General features: G+C 36.7%; 1 protein-coding gene across 1 annotated transcript in view; it reads right to left on the reverse strand.

Annotated features, from left to right (window-relative positions):
• Nucleotides 1-20,657, reverse strand: part of ZNF385D (zinc finger protein 385D) — a 416,209-nt gene that overhangs the window by 355,815 nt on the left and 39,737 nt on the right. The window lies entirely within an intron of this gene.

The raw sequence follows: 20,657 nt of genomic DNA on the forward strand, positions 1-20,657 counted from the left end.
GCATTTGATCATTTCAAAAATAACTGTTAGGAAATCTTTCTCTTAGGCATTGATCCTAATTTTGCACTTCAATTCTTTCTAACTCACATGGAGAGTGATCCAATGGTCCTTAATGGGAAATGTACAAATCTGCCACTGATCTGGTAATTTAAAAGGGACCCATCACTTGGTTCATTCAGCATCATTCACATAAAATACAACAAAATACACAGTGTTCTTGAAGTGACTTACAGGCTTAAAGCTCAACCTCTGACAGCTAGACAACTCCTTCAATTTTTTTTCATTTTTTCAGTTAGAACAATTTCAGTATTTTTATCCATGTTGTTACTATTCATTGAGCTATATTTAAAGGAACCTGAAGATGCTGTTATCTGTCAATACAGACCATTACATTACATTACAATACATCCATTATATACACAATAAGAAAGTATCCAAAACTATCCCTCAAAATCTCCGAATATCAGAGATACGGTATCATAAGGTACCAAAATTTACCTGTAAGAAAAGTGGCCACAAATGAACAAAGGAAATTGAGAAGAGGAAGCTTAGGAGAGCTTCATTAATCTGTATTAATACTGACTGGGGTGGTGTTGAGGGAGCCTTACAACCTCAGGTATCCTGTGAGCTGCAGAACAAATTTCAGGTATATAGCAGTATGTTTGATATACAGAATTTAAAACTGATATAACTGAAACCCATACTGAATTTCCAAATTATTTTGATTCTGCTCCTATGCTGGTTTCATGAAGGATTTACCACAGAGAAAATACTCTCATTAAAGACAACTACAGAATAAAACATTTTGGAAATGGAGTAAAATGTACTTTGAATCCTGCTTTTAGTCACTGGTTCATTTTACTAAATCACATTACTCTGCAGAAGACACAAGGAATGCATAAAGCATTTCTATTAAAGATGGATACAGTAATTACAGGTATCCCAGCCATTTACAAGAATCCATTTGCAATTACATTTTCACTAGCAAATTCAGTAGATTTAAGGCAGACAGATGTTCCACAATGAAAATGATAAACATCCATGAATAGGATTCCTGTCAAAATATTTCTCTGAGAGCTAGATGAGTTTAAATTAAAATGCCTAAAAATATTATCTTCAGATTAAATGAACAAAGTAAGAAGCATTCATTGAAAATATTTCATTTAGTTATTTTACATTTGTACTTTATACTTGTCTTCTCAGAGAAAAGCTAATATTGAATGGTTTTTTGTTGGCTAGAACATTGGTTTGCAACTAAATAAAATTACTACACGAAATCTATAATTTATTTTCTGCTACAAACCTGCAGTACATTTGTTCCTTTTTTATCAAAAATATATGATGCTTCACAGGTACTTAAGTTCTCAGCTTGCAAGCATTATATTAGAATATGCTAAGTATTGCAATTTTCTCATTAGAATAATGTTAATGACCACTGAAACTCTCCTTTTCCATGCAAGCTGGAATTGTAGAATATCTTAGGTTGAAAGGGACCCATCACAATCATGAAGTCTAACTCCTTGATCCTCACAGGACTACCTAAAACTAAACCATATGCTTGAGCTCTGACAGGTTTGAAGGCATGACCACTTCCCTGGGGACTCCATTCCAGTGATCTCTGGGTGAAAGGCTTTTACCTAATGTGCAATGTGAACCTGCCTCAGCACTGCTTCATTCCATTTCCTCATATCCTAAAAAAAAATTAGTAACCATACATCATTTATGTATCTTCAACTGAAAGAATGAGTAAAGAAAAAAAGGATAATTTACTTATGAATTCTATGAGGTCTAAAAGTCTAAGCATTATACATAAAGATACAAGGAAAAATATTCTCTTTTGAATTTGGATCAGTTGGAGGTTTCTGGGATTTTTTAATTTGAAAAGGAAAAAAGTAAATCCCATCAGCATGGTGGGATGCAAGTGTCCCAAGGTATGCAAGAGATTTGCCAATACCATGTTCATGATACACTGTTCTAATATTATGTTAGTGCAAAAATAAACCAACTAAATTCTAACAAGGTGCAATTAATATATCGAAGAACCAGGCTTGGTATTTGAAGGATTAATTTATGTGATTATTTCTGCACATTTCTTCAGAGCCTGGGCAGGTGTGAGGGGAAGTACAGCAAGATGGCCACAACATCAGATTGCAAGAACAGAACATGTTAGGCATTTACTCTTCCTCTGGTCAGCAACTCAGGATTTCTATCTTAAAACATATAAATATCAGGAGATATTCTGTATGCAACCATTCTCAAAATACACACATATTGGCAAGTCAGGAGAGCAATTTGAAAGATTATCTTGTGTTGAGAACAAGGTATTTTTGTGATAAACTTCTATAGTTCAGAATGCAATCAATGAAAACATCTAAATATAAGTCTAGTATATAAAAGTGAATCATATCAAACCTTCTAAGATCATTGGGGAAAAAATCATTAAAGTTTTATTTTAAATAAAGTCTCAAAAACCTGCTGCCTAGAGATTTATTTGAAATGACTGAATTCCCAGTAGATTGTTTTGCTGAAAAAATCTGCACATTCAGAAGAATACCTGAAAGTAAGCTTATAATGGTAAAGAGAATGATGCATTGCAAAACAAAAGTAATTTCCTTTTCCATTTATTGTTAATGAAAAATATATAGCTGTATTTGAAAGTGCATCCTTGCTAAATCAATTACATCCCTCTTCACTTGCACGCCACTTGAGTGATACAAGCAATAAAGCACATCTCCAATCACAAGACTTAGAGAACAGACTGAAGAGCCAACTGTATTATCCCACAACTGTAACCATTCCAGACCAACTGAATAGCACTTACTCTCTTTATCCTAAAAGGTGTCACGGGAGTGTGGGCAAGATAAAAAAGATCTGGTTTATTTTAGCATCTTCACTGTTATTTGTCTAACCAACATAACCACTTACTCAATTCTGTTGAATTTTCAAGGCAATTTTGAAATCCCCTTCATGCCTGACCAGAAAGCTGTATCCAATTTCTCCTCTCCACGTGCCACTGCCAAGTGTGGTCATGCAGCAGCCACAAATTACCATTCTAGGAAAAGCAACACCACCAGAATGGAAGAACAGGAACAGATAAATATTACTCTCACACACAACACAACCTCATGCTTCATTTGCCTTATTTTAAGAATAAAGCTACATAAATTGATGCAGTTTTCAATTTGATCCTTCCCTTCCTCTTCCTAGTTCTATTTCAAATAATCATCAATTCTAAGATTCAGAATGACTGTGGCATCCTTCAGTGGTCAACAACCACAAAGCAGGCATGAAGCAGAACCAGCAGAGCTGCTTCAAAGGCACCTCCCTGGATCAGTCTCCTTTAAAATGTCTCTCTGTGTCTCCGTCACCATTTGCCAACAAAGAAGGCCACTTCTTGCAAAACAATACTCACTCCCTTCATAAGCAGACACCATTTATTTAACTAAAAGAACAACAAAAATTAAAAACAAAACCATAGGCACTCAACACTATTTCTTCACAGTGCTGCATTTGAACTCATAGTGCAGGGATCATGCAGAGGACAAGAGGTGAAGAAGAGTTTACATACATAAAAATTTATGGTTTAACCTGTAGAAGTGTTTCTGTGTCCCAAGTTTCCTTCTGTTGTCTAAGACATGTAAAGTTCATTATAAACAAAAGAATTTTCTAAGGTAGCTAGTATTACCTTCATTTCAGAAAGGGTAGTACAGAAATCTTTTTTAAAGAAATTATTCTTTTTAACTTCACTGTATGGATATCTGCTTCCCCAGTACTCAGTTGAAAGTTTTAGTCAGTAGAAGATTCAGGTCTACAATATGAGCTGGAGGACAATTCAGCACATAAATACAGAGAATCTTCTAGAGAACCATTAATCTGGTTTGTTAATTTTTGCTATGTACAGAAATCTATCAAAAATTAAAATGCCTGATAAAAGGCTTTACACCCACTTAAGCCTCTTACTCCCCAAATCAGCTGCTACTTGGTAATAACTCAGAAACACATAAAAAGGTTCAATTATTCAAACAGGAATATTACTTCTGAAACTTTCAGCAGAGGCATTTTGGGCTTTCATTTCCCTCTATCAAAACTGGCCAATATCATTCTTGTGTAAATTCATTAAATGGAAAATATGAAAAATTAAAACCAAAATTTATTGAATATCCAATATTTATCTGACACAAATGTAAAAATCTCAATCATATTCTTGCTACTCACTTTCACAGGAACTTCAGGGTAAACAAATTTTCAGAGCCACAGTAATTACAAATGACATAAGGTACAAAGAAGAGAGATAAAAGAAAATTCATGCAACCTTTAATACTATGGAAAAAATGAATTTTACATTTGTCAAGAAGAAAAGTGGAAGAACTAAATTATTTTCTTTTCCACTCTTCTACGATAAGCAGAACCTCAATTATGTATCTCTGGAGTAATCAATGTCACCTGGAATTTTCAGAACCTGTGCTAAAAATTGCCAAACAAGAATTTGAAGAAAGATAAAATCAAGAAATTGGGGGAAATATGGGCTTACAAATACTGCATTAATGTTGACCTATTTAAAGATAATAACTTAAATAATACAAATGCAAGGCTTGCCTGAAGAAAGATGCTATGAGTAGGTCAGGTAGCTATCTTCCCTGATTCCATCCACTGTATATCAGAACTTGTGCATATCTGTGAAAATAAAAACATACACTGCAGCCCCAAATGAGCCAGAAAACAGGAAAATCCAGAATAAGGCAGTAGACAGCACTGGTTTTCCAGAAACTTCCTTCTCTACACTGTGGGACAGGCTATGCACCCAAGTCCAACATCAGCATGCCAGATGGTTGTCATCAGGAAGCCCTGTGGGCCCTCTTTCTCACACAGGGATTCATGGACAAGAGCCCTTCCTATGCCAGATCTCCTCTGAGTGAGGTGACAGCCCCAGCAGCCTCCTTGGTTATTGTCTTTGCAAGCTGCAGATCGTGCCATTATATCCTAAAGAAATCTTTTCTAACATGTGCCTTTCCAAATGCCAGTTCCTCATGATTAAAAGGAGGCAAAATCATGAATTATGCAAATTAGCCATACCAAATTATATGTGACTCTCAATAGATCTAACTAAACAAGAGCAGTCAGGTAAGAGTTTTGATGAAGTTAATGCAGATGGAAATGTGATTACTACAAGATCACTTTTCTATATTCTAAGTTAACAGCAACTAATCATAAAAAATTCTGAAGATAAATTTCTGGAAATTAGAAGTCCTACTTTATGCTAAACCTGAAATCTAAAGACAATTTTCCTACATGACTTGCAAATGAGATTCTCCTTTTATTTGAATTAGTTATTTCATCATAATCTTACTAATTTTACAAAGGTACAATGAGGACAAAAAATTATATTTACCTCTGAACTGACCACCTTCTTGCAAAGCTGGCAGAAAACCATATTCAGACCCATCTTTTGCTACAAGTCCAACCATAATATACTTGGAACATGGCATAAGAGCTCATTATTGCTGTGATTATAGGCTTAAAAATTATATTTACTTCTGATTTCAATACCAAAAAACCCTCAAAATAATTATTTGCTACAATCAGCTCTTCTGTTCATAGTCAATAAGACGAATATCCAATTCCGCTCCATTACATTTTTGACATATTTAAAATTTCATTATCTGTGAATGTCTATTTATTTTTAAATGAACTTGTGTCATACGTAACAAATTTGACACACATGAAAATCTACCTTATGAAAACAGGAGGTGAAAAGGGTATTTAACTTTTAGCTGCTTTGTGTTACTGCATTAGATGGACATGTTTGCAGAGCTACTCTGTGGGATTTGCTACAGCTTGCAAAAGGGGATTACCCAACTGCTCTTTCCAATTTATGTGAAAAACACTCAGTTGCACACCAATGTCCATCAGCATGATAAACCCTTGTCTCTGGCACATAGGAGGCCAATTCCTGATTGAAACTGACACAGAGAACTACTTTAATCAACTAATAATCACACAACATTACCTCCAGGAAAATCCTTCTAGCTCCAGTATTTAGATTAAGTGTCAAGGCTCAATCTGAACGTCTTATAAAGAAGGCAGCTTCTCTTAAAACAAATCTCTGTTAAGTTGATAAGAGTTAATGCATCTGGCAGCTCCTCAGCAGATGGCAGGTTTAGGTGCAGAATGCTGATGACACTGGAGCTCTGTGCTACCAACAGAAATCATTAAGGTGAAAGAACTTTCAAATAAGTCTCTTCTGTAAATTATTAAAAGAAAATTACTCTGAGGATAAAACGTCGGAGCTCGACAATTAATTTATTTGGAGGACACTTGGTGAAGCACCTTTGGTTTGTTTTTGACACATGTGAAATATATTATTCACCTATGCATTAGATTATTTTTCATCAATGTATGCACACAGATAGCTCCAAATACACACTGAAACAAGAAGCAAGGTTGGATATTAGGGAAAAAAGTTTTTTATTGGAAGAGTGACAAAATACTGGAATTGTCTCCCCAGGGAGGTAGAGTCACCATCCCTGGATATGTTTAAAGAAAGACTGCATGTGGCACTTGCTGCCATGGTTTAGTTGAGGTGTTGGGGCATGGGTTGGACTCAATGATCTTGAAAGTATCTTCCAACCTAGTGATTCTGTGATCTGGTTTTTGCTAGATTTCAGCCAGACTGAATACCAGACCAATTAGCAAAACATATGATTACTTCAGTAAACTTTCACTTCAAGTACATAAATACCAGCTTACAGCATCTATAGATATTAAAAAATGAAAAGGAAAAAGAACAGCAAAATTTTCCTTGTTTAAACAGGAAAAAAAATAATTCTTTGCTTGCTGATCTGCAAAGAAGCCTGTGGAGATGCCACCTTGAAGGGGAAGAGAAGCCTAAATACTGCAGAGTGTGGGGCTAAACTATATAGTTGACACAAGGCTTGCGGGTATCCACTGTAAAAATTCCTCTGTCGACATCTTCTGACTGCCTGACAATCCTGCTCTTTGCCACTGGTTAAAATACTTGCTAATAATGGCACTAAATAATTTTTTTTCCTGTTGGGTCTGACCTTAAAATAACATTCTTATTACACAGCCACACTGTCATTTGCCACTTAGAAGAATGCTTATTTATGAAATACAGCAAGCAAAGTTTCCAAGAGTAATAATAAACCACCTTTCTTAAACTTGATACATTTTCTTGCTTTATTTTTCACAAGTTAGTAAAAGCACATATTATGCTTACACATAAACAAAAGAAGCTGTTGTTCGTGTAGTCACTTGCTTTGTTCTGATTAAATTAAATTTCCAACGAGTTCACATTGTTCTGAGAATAAGTTTTGGGTATGCCAATACCTATCTGCCCCAATCTGTTGTTTTGTCTCAAGCAAGCTATAGACCTAAACTCTTATTCCAAAAATTTTATCATGACTCTGGCTGAAAAGATTTCCAATAGAGCTTTCCTCCGGAAAAGATTCATACCTCCTGCCAACACAGATAATCTGGCGTAACTGTTCATTTAGATTCAACTAAATTAAATCTAGAGCATTTGCATGTTGTGTTAATTGATCTCACCTAAGAAAATAATGTCACTGTGCCAGCAGAAATCCCATTACTGGAACAAGTTGCAACAGCCTAACACTGTGGAGCTGCAAAATACCTATAGCAGAGATATTTTATAATGTCAAGGCAAAACATGCTCTGGCAGTAAAAAAAAAAAAAATTCTGCTTGGCCTACCTTAAAGTCTGATGACTGACCTTCCCTTGGCCAGAACTTCTGCACAATTTCAGTCCCTGACGCTGTCCTCACTTGAGCTAAAATCATGTTTGAGGAAAGAGATATTTCTGGATTTTTCCCACTGTATTTATTTCACTGACATTAAACTACTGCTGAAGAAATTATACCATGATTACAAACTTAGTAAAATCCAAAGCCGTATCTAAGAAAGGCAGTGATTCAACCAGAGAAGCAATATTCTGTCTTTAACAAGCCACAAGGGCTTACTGAAGGTAACAGAAAACAGAACAGCTCACATGAGAAAAGGGACAAGTTATGAGCATTGTGGGAATCATTATTCCAAATTTACTCACTCCATGTGTGTAAATTTCAGTAATGATGTCACATTAATGTAGTTATTCAAATTTAACACACTCACGTTCATTAAAGAAAAAAAAGTCACTACAATGATAAACCAGTCTCTGAGTTACACCCCGAGTAAGTAAATGTCAAGCAGCAGGAGAAATTTAAGTTACACAATATCACAGATGTGCTCTATAAGCAATTTTTTATTTTGCTTTGTACCATGAAAAAAGCCTCTTGGGAAGGAACCACAGTCCTTTTTATAGCAGGGATGATTTCTATATGCATAGCTCAAGGTACTCAGTAGGAACCTATAAATAACTAAAACACAAAACAGGACCCACTGTCAATTTTTATCTTGAAATATAAGTAAATACCTTTATTTTTTAAAAACTTGCAATGCTGTTTGTGTAGATAAACTGCTTCAATAAATCATGCAGGATCCAAACACTTGGGTAAAGTACAGAATACTTCCATGTCCTTTTATTATCACTGGAAGGTGACTGGGAGATTGTGTCTTTTGCACAATCTGCTGGGTTGCCTTCTTAACAAACAGTCCTTGCATCAGAGCTTTGCAAAGAGAACAGTTTCAACAATGCCATGAGTTCTGTTACTCACACCTGGACATTAGCAACATTATCAAAAGTATTTTTGGAGCATCCCCCTTAAAAACCTCCTTAAGATCTTTAGGGTTTTCTCGCTAAATGCCTCTATGACTTTGTTGGAGCAAACAAAGTCTTTCTTTTTTCCACTAACAATGTTAAGTGCTATTGAAGAGATTTCTTTATATATAGTGACAGAGCATGCTAGAAAAAGGGGAAGAAAAATGGCACTATTAAACTCCTTCACCAAGTGTTACTTAAAAGCAGGGATTATAAAAATGAAATATATGGGACCACATGTGTTCTTAAAAAATATAGACTCTTTATAATGTATTTTCTTTGCACCATTACGACATTTATAGTTTTTACTTTAAAATATACAGAAAATTAAACCACAAAACCTTAAAAAACCGCCACAGAGCTCAAACCAGATTTCTGCATATTTTCATATGAGTAGCAAGAATTTTATCACTGTTACAAGTGCAGAATTTGGGAAACCACTTTCCTGTTTCAGCATACTACTTTAAACTGAACTAGAGTGAATAAAACCTTTATGTATCTTTAGATATGTGTATACAGAAATACTTCAGTAAGTATTATTTTAAAATAAAATATATTTTAAAATAACTTACTTCTACCTGCTAATCTGCTGGTAGACCCCAAGTACAAGAGATAACCCAAGTCCACTGAGGATGTCTACAAGAACAAAAGTCAATTGGAAGCATGGAAGAGTTTCAAAATGGAACAAGTATATAGCATGAATGCCTAGAATATCCTCAGACGCCAACAGTTTGAGGAGTTTAAAGACTGCAACACTGAGGTTTCCTTTGGAGACTGTTTGCTTCATTTTTTTGTGGGGGGAGTGGGCTTTGTTGTTATTTTTAAAATAGTGCTTCAAAGATTTCTTTTCTTTTAAATTTTCCAACCTTAACTTACATCCATGTCAACTTTTATTTGGAGCTTCCTGCAGCAATTTCGGTTTATGCACTAAACTCTTGTTCTTTTCTTGGATGAGGCAGTGAACATTTCTTCCCTATTAATTTTCTCCATGCCACTTATGATTTTATAGAGTTCTAAAATAAGCTCCCTTTTTCAGGATAAAGAGCTCTAGCAAATTTAGACCCTCCTTGGACAGAAGTCATTGCTTACCCTTGATCATATTTGCTGCTCTTTATAGAGCCCACTCCAACTCAACTTCATGTTTTTTGAGAGATGGAGACTAGATTCAAATACTGAACACACAAGCACACCATGGAATCATTCAGTGTCACCATGATGCTCTGCTTTCTACTTCTCCTTAAAAATTCCTAACCTTGTATTGGATTTTTGAGAAAACAGTGCTAGGCAGTCAGATCCTAAATGACAAGATACTTTGTAAGTTCTTGGGAATGAACCTTCTGGAGGAAAATTCAACAGCTCGTCACTTTCTTATGGGGTAGCACAGGTCAAATACTCCTTTTTCCCATCCATGTGAAAAATCTTGATTTAATTTGATAAATTAAATTGTGATCTTCAAGACATACGTTATTTCTTTTCATTGGCAGAGTTTCATGGAAAATAATGCAGTCAGTACCCCAATGAATAGGTTTTGTACAAAAACAATACAAGAATATCCCAATGACATTTTCCTGGAAAGTGCAATGGTTAATGATTCCATGAGAAAACAAAAACATTTTTCTGCAAAAATTCAAGGGAGCTGGGGGGCATTTGCAGACAGACACTCAAAAAATGCACCCAGGTAAAATATACTGGGACAATGCATTGCAACATAAAGTATTTCTGACTCACATCCCAATGACACAAATAAATATGCAACATCCTGGCAGCAAGAATGTAAGAAGACTGAAATGGTGCTGCTGCGTAGCTGTCAGCAAAGAATTTCCATGCACTACTCGTGTCAGTGATATATAAATAATATATTACTGAAATACTAAAAATATTGCACTGTAGCTTACTGTATCTGTGTATTCTTAACAGTTAAATTAGTACTATACAGTGGGATGTTTTCAGGAGAAGGATGAAGAATAGAAAAATGGAATAAGGATGAAAGCAGAGCAAGGTTTTAACTGGAAGAGCACTTCAAAACAATGGGTAGGCAACCAGGGGACTCCAAGATGTTACCAGGCCTCACAGGAATCCAAAAGTGCTGTGTTCCTATAGTCAATACAGACTCAGCTCTATGATATGGACAGTCAAACCTATTTCCGAAAATAAATTTTATTACTAGACTTATCAAGCTATACTCATCACTGCTATCCTTCTCCAAATGTCCAGCATCATTCTCAATTCTAGTTTTTATTCATGGCAATAAAATATTTATACTTAATAAATAGACACAAAGAGAAAATACTGTCTCACTTCTCATCTGATTTAATATTTAACATTTTCCTCAATGTAGCCCTGAAAAAGATAACAAAAATGCATTGAGTAGGGGAAAAGTGGGAAAGTAGGTTATATCATAATACCAAAAAGAGGGAAAAAAATAGATCTATCATTCTGCTAGCTGCCCAAACAAAAGATAGGTCTCAAGATGAAAAGACCTGAATAGTAACCATCTGATTCATTTCAAAAACATTTCTCTGCTATTTGATAGAATGTTAAAAATTATTAAAAGTCTACCTTGAATTTTAGATATAAACTTCTTAAGTATTTATCATATTTATAAATTTCAGAAGTACTTCAATAATTTCAGAAGATATTCTAGATATGAGTGAGAAAGAGAGAGATAAAAAATTCTGGAATTGCTGTCAAAAGGTATCACTGCTTATGTACATAGGCCAAGGCTTTGAGAAGCTCCATCTTTAAGAACTACTACTCTACAAGGAAAAAAAAATCAGAACAGCTGGAAAAATGAAAGCCTAAACTAAATAAAAGCTGTTTCTCTTCTGAAAACCTGGGAAACCTCAAAAATTCTGTATGGACATTTGCAAGACTGGATTTACAAAACACAGGAAGTTACAGAATTTTACAATAGGATAGCAATAATAGTAATAATAACAATTGAGCAGACAATTTTCCAGACAAGCAACCACAAGAGTACCTATATGGCTAAGCACACATTACTGGGATATAAACTTGAATCTTAGTCTCCTTACTCTCCAGAATGAGCCAAGAATCAGAAGCTAGTGTAAACCAGAATTATAGTTCTCCCCATTTATCCCTCTTTATTGAGATAGTATTTTTCTTCACAGATTAACTATTAAAAAAAAAAGACACACCTATTGCTTCAAGTAAATGTCTGTTGGTTGAATTTCTAACTACAAATTGACATTTCAGAAAGCTTGCCATTTTCCCCCCTTAATTCTGTTCCATAACATTGAACATGAAGCAATGGACACTTCCCCAAACACGTTACCAAAAAAAAAGAAAAAAATAATTTGCTTTGCCTTATTTTATTAAAAAGATGACAATCTTAAAGAAAGACATAAATCTAAAGAGGTTGTCAGTATAATTCTAATCTTCACACCAACTGCAGCTATGACATAGTCCTTAGTTTCTTTTCATTTTCCCAGAATCATCTCTTATTGTAGTCAGATGCTTTTTTTTCTCCATATGCATTTCCCTTGCTACTGTGATACATAAGGATATTCCATCTAGCACTAAGGGGAAAAAGAAATCACTGTTTTTCTCCACCACTGTTAGTTCATGTTCTCCAGTTTCTTTTCGTATTACACCCTGCACTTTTTTTTTTTCTCTAGAGCTCTTTTTAATGAACTTGTACTTACTTCCCTTCACTTCTTTCTACATAAGTTAATTTTTTGGGTTAAAGATCAAGACACTTCAGGCTTTATTATTAACTGCAAAATTTTGCCAGGGAAATAAAATATATATCCATCCTAAAATAGTCATTTAAATAGCCTGCATAATCAACTTGCCCAAAGCATAACTTAATTAGCAATGTCTTGTCACTTTCACCATGGTTGCTCACTAAATTTGGGATTTGCGGAGAACACAGAGTTCAAAAACATCAGGTTCGTCATCAGGCACATAAGATTCACTTGTTTTTTTTAACTTTTATAAAACTTACAACTAATAATCTGACATTTAAGTTGTCTAAAAGCCCCAAATCAGAATAGAAGGCAAAATTAATGAAGTGCTGTTCATGAACAACACTACAGGTTGGACATGATGCAGAGATCTAATTATGTGAATCTATACATGCCTATAAAAATAATTCAGTTTTTCCAAAGTCTCTTAAAACAGCTAAATTGAAAATTTTAAGTACAGAAAAGAACATCATGGAGATGAAAAGGGAAACAGTGATAGCAGGTCTAGGCACTCATATATAAGCACAGAAACAATTGGAAATGCTGTCATAAAACTTAACTACAGAAGGGAAAAAAAAAACCACAAGCAAAAAAGAAACCCAAACACAGCCTGAACATTTGCAAATGCCAGGAAAAGCTTTTCCTACTCAAATGTCAGGAAAGTCAAAGCCCATTTAATAAAGTCAATTAAAATGAAATTTGGGGATAACTAAAGGCAGTTATTTAATGAAATTACTAAGAAATCTCAGGAAGAATCCCAAAGGCATCTTGATGAAATGTATTTAAAAATGACTGAAATCTCAGCTGCCCAGAGATGGTGTTGGAGCAGGAAACAGCTGAAGTATCAAAAGAGATTAAATCTTTACCACAATAATCTCACTTCAAACAATACTTTGAGAGCACTCACAGCCTTCACTTTTCAGGGTGACCTTGAACAGGCAACAACACATTATTTGGGCAAAACTCTTCCATTTCCAAGGAACAGCTGGAGAAGGTACTTTGGTATACATCATCTGTCACTTCCCATCTTCATTCTCCAGTTTTCATCTGACTTCTAAAGTTATCCTCCTGCACCAATGTGCCCCAGGGGAGCACATCCAGCAATAGGCTGCAGGCAGGTATGAGAGGATGTGTAGGAGCTGGGTGGTCATGGAAGTGGGGACAGCTCACTGCAAACCTCCAACAGCATCCCCAGCCTCTCCACAGGTGGATATGGCTCTCCATAGAGGACACACTGCAGTGGCCAGGAAGAGAGAAGAGCATTCAGTTACCCCCCATGGACATAACTGGACAGGTCTGTTCTTGTATTTCCAAGTTCTTATCGTGACTGGAAGAGGGAACCACCCAGTCTGACCCAGGGTGTCACTCAGCTGAGAGAGACCGGCTCAGCTGCAACATTGTCAAGACCATCCTGTGGGCTGCCCTGGACACCTCTGAATCACTTTGGCACAATGATCAAGCTGCATGGTCAGAAAATCACACTCCACAGGGAAAAAGCACTGTAGCAGGCCTATGCATTTTTTTCTCCATTTAGAACTAAGTAAACAACGGTAAATCTGCCATGCAATCATGATTATATTTTCACATAAGCACCAGCAAGAAAAGAGAGCAGACAAATACCTGAGGTAACAGAATTTTTCAATGTAGTTACCTGGAAATATGTTGTAATTTTTTTCTGCTGAATTTATCAGTGATACAAATTCATATAGATATCACTAATTACTCTGACACCACCTAAAACAAAGCCAGGAAACTAGAACCTTGAAGAATTCATCTTCATGTGGTAGGTTGAGAGATTTGCCGTGCAGTTTAAGAACGCTGTTTGATTCCACTATTCTAAAACACCAATAACTAAATCTGGGTAGATTTGGTACGGGTCAAAAAGTTTTTTTTAAAAATTAGCCTAAGAAGTAATTATATTCCCCTCATCTTTTAGCACCAGTCTTCAAGTAACAGCAGCAGAGAAATGCAGAATGGCAGAGGCATGCAAGAGGCATCAAAACTCACATTCCTATTTCCACCTGTTTCTACTATTTTGCAGCATCTATAAAATAAACAAGGTCATTTATAACATTTGCAGTAATTTTGACCTGTTTCTACTATTTTGCAGCATCTATAAAATAAACAAGGTCATTTATAATATTTGCAGTAACATCTCCCTTTTGCAGTACAACTCAACTCCAGTGCTTCAACGTTTTCCTAGCAGTCAAGCCACAGAATAATAAACCCAACTGCATACAGCTCGATGACCGTAGCCCCATGCAGTGTGCCACGCAGAGGAACTTTGGGAATTCTATTCTTCAGCCAGAGAAGGCCAAGGGTCACCACTTTGTGCAATCAAATCACAGCCCATGGCACAGCCTGTGATAAATTATGGCATCCTTCTGTACCTCTAGGGGCAGGTGCTGGCCACTAAGTGCTTCCATACAGTTGGTCTCCTTCACAGCCTAGGTGCAGAGAGCTCACCAAAGCTATTGAAAGGGAATGTTTGAAAGAAGGCCATAAAAAATGTCTTTCTTTTTCTGATAGCTCCTTGACTTTTGGCAGAATATCATGGGTAAAATTCACAATTAGATTTGTCACTTAGATCTATTTTCAGAATTTGGTTTCTCAAGTTACCGGATGCCACTTGAGATCTCAGCAACTTTTTCCACTTCTTAGAGAAGCTTAACACCTTTGGTGCAATTCAACAGTAATGCTACAGCACTATTCCCTACATGTTGAAATCTAATGCACTTTGCTCTAATTATGAAGTCATTATTAGCATGCCCAAAGGCGTGTAATTGATTAGAAACAACATACTTCTCAATAAATAATGTACTTAGGAAGCATGCCTTAGATGACAACCCAGTAACATGCCATTTAAAAAAAAAGTTTATATAGTCCATGAATTATAGCATCTCTCAGAAAAAAACACAGATGTTAAATAGTTAGAACTAAAAAGTAACAAAATATCTAAACCAGTAGATCCCAAGTATTTTGTGTAAGAAAACATTAATCTATGTATAATTTATCCACCATCAGGAGCAACAACTTTCAGATCTTTCTGGCTTTTGCTAAAGACGAAGCCAAATTATTTCAGTCCTGTGATTGCACAACATCAGCAAATCAACACCTCCAAGTCAGTGATAACATGCAGACTCACTACAGAGGACCAAACCAGAGTGAATTTTTTCTTGTCCTTATTCTGTGGGAAGATTAGGTTTTCTAGGATTTTCAGACCTCAAGTCCTCCCAGATTTTCTCTACATGCCTGTCCTGTCCCCATTAAATGGAGAACAGCTCCAAGTCTTCACTCTATGCTGTGGGTCAAAATCTGAGTGCAACAATCTGAGGGCAATTTAGCTTCCTTATTCCCCAAATGTGACTCTTGAAAAGCACTTCAATCCCAGGCTTGTCAATTAAGAGAAATCTTCCATTGTCATAATGATACAGGTGTCTGAACCGCACTGTGCTTCCACTTTCCTCTGTGCTACAATAAAATGCCATCTCTTTCCTGAACCTCCAAGGAGTTTTCTGAGGTCAGTCTACTTACTACTGGGCCATGTTCAGTATGAACACAGCTGAATTTAATAATACATATTTTTATAGCAAATGTTAATAATCTAATTACTGTGAATCACAATTCAGGACTAGATTTAAATTCTAAAATCTCCCTTATATGCCCTTCCCTCAGAACAAGCCACTCCAAGTTAACACTGAAAGCCAAAACATTCAGATTGGCAACCTTTAAAACCTCATTTGCACTCACTTGTCACTGTAAACAAAATATATCTGAATGCCACAGTGAAGTTCATTCAAAATTAGCAAATGCATATTACAAGCTCAGTTCCTAGATATAAAATTTCCTATTAATGAAACTCAGCTTTAAAAGTCTTAACACCTAAGTCACAGAAACATTATTCCCCTTGTAAATTTTAAGCATCACCAATAAAAATATTGCTTATCAAAGAAGCATTTGTAGTTGCTGCCATTCTTCTCATCCGTTTTACATCAGATTGCCTCAGCAAGATAAAAGCATCCTCATCACTTCTCTCAATGGAAAATGCAGCAACCAAGTATGCAAGAACAAAAAAGGTCTCTTTTAAAAAAAGCTTATATACATTAGAACTAAGAAGCCTGGAAAACTCAGGCTGTGCTTCAGATTCAAGAACTCAGCTGCAACAGGCAGTCATGCTGCAGGTGAGGAGGGAGGTGGTAGGACCTACAGCCTGCACCCTGAGTTAGACACAGCATTGCCTACATAACACTTCTATAAACCTTGTTTTATTTCATCTCGGACGAGCCACTATCAGTCTGATTCCAGTTTAAATATAAGATAGTTGATTTGGAGAGAAATTACCACTGGCAGCAGCTTCAGGCACAAACTCCTGCAGCTTTAGACAGGGGTGGGTAATAAACTCCCAGATTTTCCAGCAGCTCTGTCAAGATGCACTTTACAAATCAATAATAGCCCCTATCTATTAGCTAATAATAGCCAATAATACCTACCTACCTATTAGTTTAAGAGGGCCTATCCGAGCACAGAGCAGCCTGCTGCTTCTATCCTAACATGTAATCACTGAAACATGATGTATCAAAAGGAGAGGGACAGATTTTTCCACATTCATCTTTCTTCACTGATGAACCATCTCAGCCTTTTGTCTTTAACTTTGTTCTTTCTTTAAAAAAAAAAAGCATAATTGACCCCCCCCCCCATTTATCTACAGTCAGCCTGTGTGCTGAGGAAGGGCTGCAAGAGACTGCAGCAGTTTCAGCAGCTCTCAGCTGTGATTAGGCAGTGTCTATTCCCAGTACAAGGTCCCTGTGCAGCCTCTCCAATACCAACCAGAGACCACTATTCCTAGATATTGGGTATTCCTAGATCCAAAAACCTAGGTCATGAGCTTATTTGCCATCCCCAGAATTGAGTTCTTCACTTCCCTCAGAGAATTAAGATGTACAGCAGCAGCTAACCCAAAGGTCTGTGCTTCCCTCCTTTTGTAGTCCATCTGTTTGAACAAGGCCTGCTATGGGGTTTTTTTTAATACTGTTTTTTCTCCTCTTCTTCTTTTTCTTTTTTTTTTGCCTGAAAGTTCCATACAAATGAAAATTACTAATCATAAGACACCAAACCAAGGATTTCACAGAATCTCAGAATGGCTGAGGTTGGAAGGGATCTCTGGATGTCATCTAGTTGAAATTCCTTCTCAAGCAGGGCAACACACAGTCAGTTGCCCAGGGCCCTGTTGAGATGACTTTTGAATATATCTAAAGATGGAGAATCCACAACCTCCCTGGGCAACATCTTCTGATGCTCCATCACCTTTGCAGTGAAGAAGTGCTTCCTGATATTCAGGTATTTATATCCACTGGCAAGATACACCTGAGCTTTCTCTTCTCCAGGTTGAACAGTCCCAGATCTCCTAGCCTGTCCTCATAGGAGAGATGCTTGTGAGACAGGAAAATGTCCCACATTTGAGAAGGCTGCCCAAAATAAGTGACCTTGTATTATCATGTTAAATATATATTGTGGCATCAATGTCTGGCTATCTGTAATACTTGGATAACAGGAGAAGTTCTGCAATTCTAATGCAACCAGAGCAGTCAAACCACAGAAATGTAGAAATAAAATAAGAAAGAGCAAAACAGTGTAAATTTGGAACAACATTTTGCAGTGAGGGAGGTTGTTGGGGATAAATGTTATTCTTTACTCATCAGTACAGTCATTTTCAGGATTTGCCAGATTGCATACTGCTCTCCAGCATATTTCCATTAGACATTGAGGTGGGGGCAGCACTCTCAGTAGCCCAGCAAGGTACAGATGAGGAGGGAGGATGTTCCAGTGGAGCCAGGAGCTCCTAATTCCAGCCCTCAGGAGCCTCACTGGTCACATCCAACTCATTCAAATATCACAGCTAAGCACAAAGACACAGACTCACATCACTGCCAATGAACAAACCTTCATTTTACACTGAGTTCAACACAGAATCACAGAACATTCTGAGTTGGAAGGCATCACAAGGACCACTGAGTCCAGCAGCCAAGTAAACAGCCTGGACAGGCATCAAACCCACAACATTGCTGTTATTAGCACTATGTTCTACCCAACTGAGCTCATCTCAGAATCAACACAACCACTGCTGCATTTTAAAGCTATGTCAAAATTGATCCACAAAGATTTGTAAGTATCAATTGATTTTTTTTTTTCCATTTACTGAATGAGAGGAGGAGGAATTTCACATGGCCTCTGCTGTATGCATTCAATTATTTGAACATTAATAAAAACAACCACAGGGGTTCCATACCTAAGGGCTCAGGAAAGTGGTTTTGTATTCATACATTCCTTTTCACATAAAAAGGTAATATCTTTGATGGAATGTTGTTAAATATTGCATGCAGGAGTCCTTAATGTTTAAAACCAGTAACTTATTTAGATTTCATTTTTATTTAAAGGCTTCTGATAATTTTAACAGTTGAAATAATGCAAACAAACCATCAACTTGGAGTTGTTTGCCTTCCTGTGTTCCCATATACCCTCTAAGCAAGATAATCCTCAAGGGACGAGTCGTATGCAAATTTATTTTGCAGTTTGGGATTGTGCTAAATAATTACTAACAAAAATGTATTATTTAGCTCCAGGCTATCTCGATGCATTAGAATTAAATGGCAACTATTTGCTCTTTCACTCGTGGCAAGAACTACTGGGCTGATGTCAGCATCATTTTGAATGCCATTATTGCAGTCTCTGGCTCTTTAGAAGGAGCAGGCAGATTTATTTACAACCTAGTGAGTGTCTCACATTTCTTTGAGCATGACACCATAGAAAATACCCTTCTTTCTCTAGATTACCAGGAGTATATTAGTTTGATTAAAAGTTATCCTTTTATTAAGAAGGTTGCTATGACATTCCCATCTCTACGGGAAAATTCATTATCACATACCATTTCAGCACCAGTAGGCAACTGCACATATTTGCTGTAAGGGAAATGCCAGAAAGCAGAATATACTTTTGAGTGTTTGCCAAAGAGCCACGTGACACATGCCCAGATCTGGTGTTAAGGGTTGTGGGGGTTTTAACTCCTTTTTTTTTTTTTTTTTCTCCAGAAATGCCAATGAGAGCAAGTAACAGGACACTGCACAAGTCTGAATCCCAGCTGTTCTGCTCTTTGGAAAGATCCCAAAAGCATCAGCACTGTACACTCCCACTGGCAGGCAGAATAGGCTGAAGAAATGATAAACCCTTTTTTTTTTTTTTTTTCTCCAGAAATGCCAATGAGAGCAAGTAACAGGACACTGCACAAGTCTGAATCCCAGCTGTTCTGCTCTTTGGAAAGATCCCAAAAGCATCAGCACTGTACACTCCCACTGGCAGGCAGAATAGGCTGAAGAAATGAGGGCTGAACCACAGGATTGTTTGTTTTTCATGGTCAGTGACACTGCAGGGAAAAGGTCCAGGACTTGCCACACTTGCAGGCACTACTGAATCACAGGGAGAATATCCTCTCTGTGTCTTTCCTTCCATGGGGAAATGCTTGCAGCCTCAGCCATTTGGGCAGAATCTTTCCATAACATCCTACTCTATCTGTCAGCATAAGTGTCGCAATGTGGCCATAAATTACTAGTTTCTAAGGCTTAATTGAGCACATATAAAGACACACATTCCCCTGCCTCTGTCTTAACCAATGCCACCCTCTTTTTTTGTGTCCTTTTTAATGGCCATATTTATGATGGAAATATTGTAACAATGCATTCAAAACACATTGCAAACTAAATATTCATGAAGTCAAACAAATACTGCTACAGAAATATCCTCTTATGGATTTGTAGCAAAGGGGGATTTGTTTCAGTGCTTGGCAATATACTTTTTCTGCAAGCAAAACAGTGCTCAGCCTGCCCCTAGCTCAGCCTTGACTTAGCAGCAGTCACTCTCTCCTTGTTTCCAAGGTTTAATTTGACAGAAACTGAACCCAAAAGCCCTTTGGCCTAACATTGTCATAACATCAAAGCATCCAAACTTTGCTCTAACATAAGAATGCAATCCTTTATGGACAATTGAGGCAAAAAGTAGTCAAAGTTCATGAATCTGAACACCAACTTTGGCAAAGGCTTCCTCAGTCAGAGAGCAGAGCAAGATCAGTTTCCTTCTGAAATTTTATTCATAGCTTTGTCATGCCTTTCTCTGTCCTATTCAACAGAGGAGGGTCACCAGACTCTAAACTAAAGAGCAAAATACAAA

The sequence above is a fragment of the Geospiza fortis genome, unplaced genomic scaffold (assembly GCF_000277835.1).
Source record: "Geospiza fortis unplaced genomic scaffold, GeoFor_1.0 scaffold231, whole genome shotgun sequence".
NCBI classification, from domain to species: Eukaryota; Metazoa; Chordata; class Aves; order Passeriformes; family Thraupidae; genus Geospiza; species Geospiza fortis.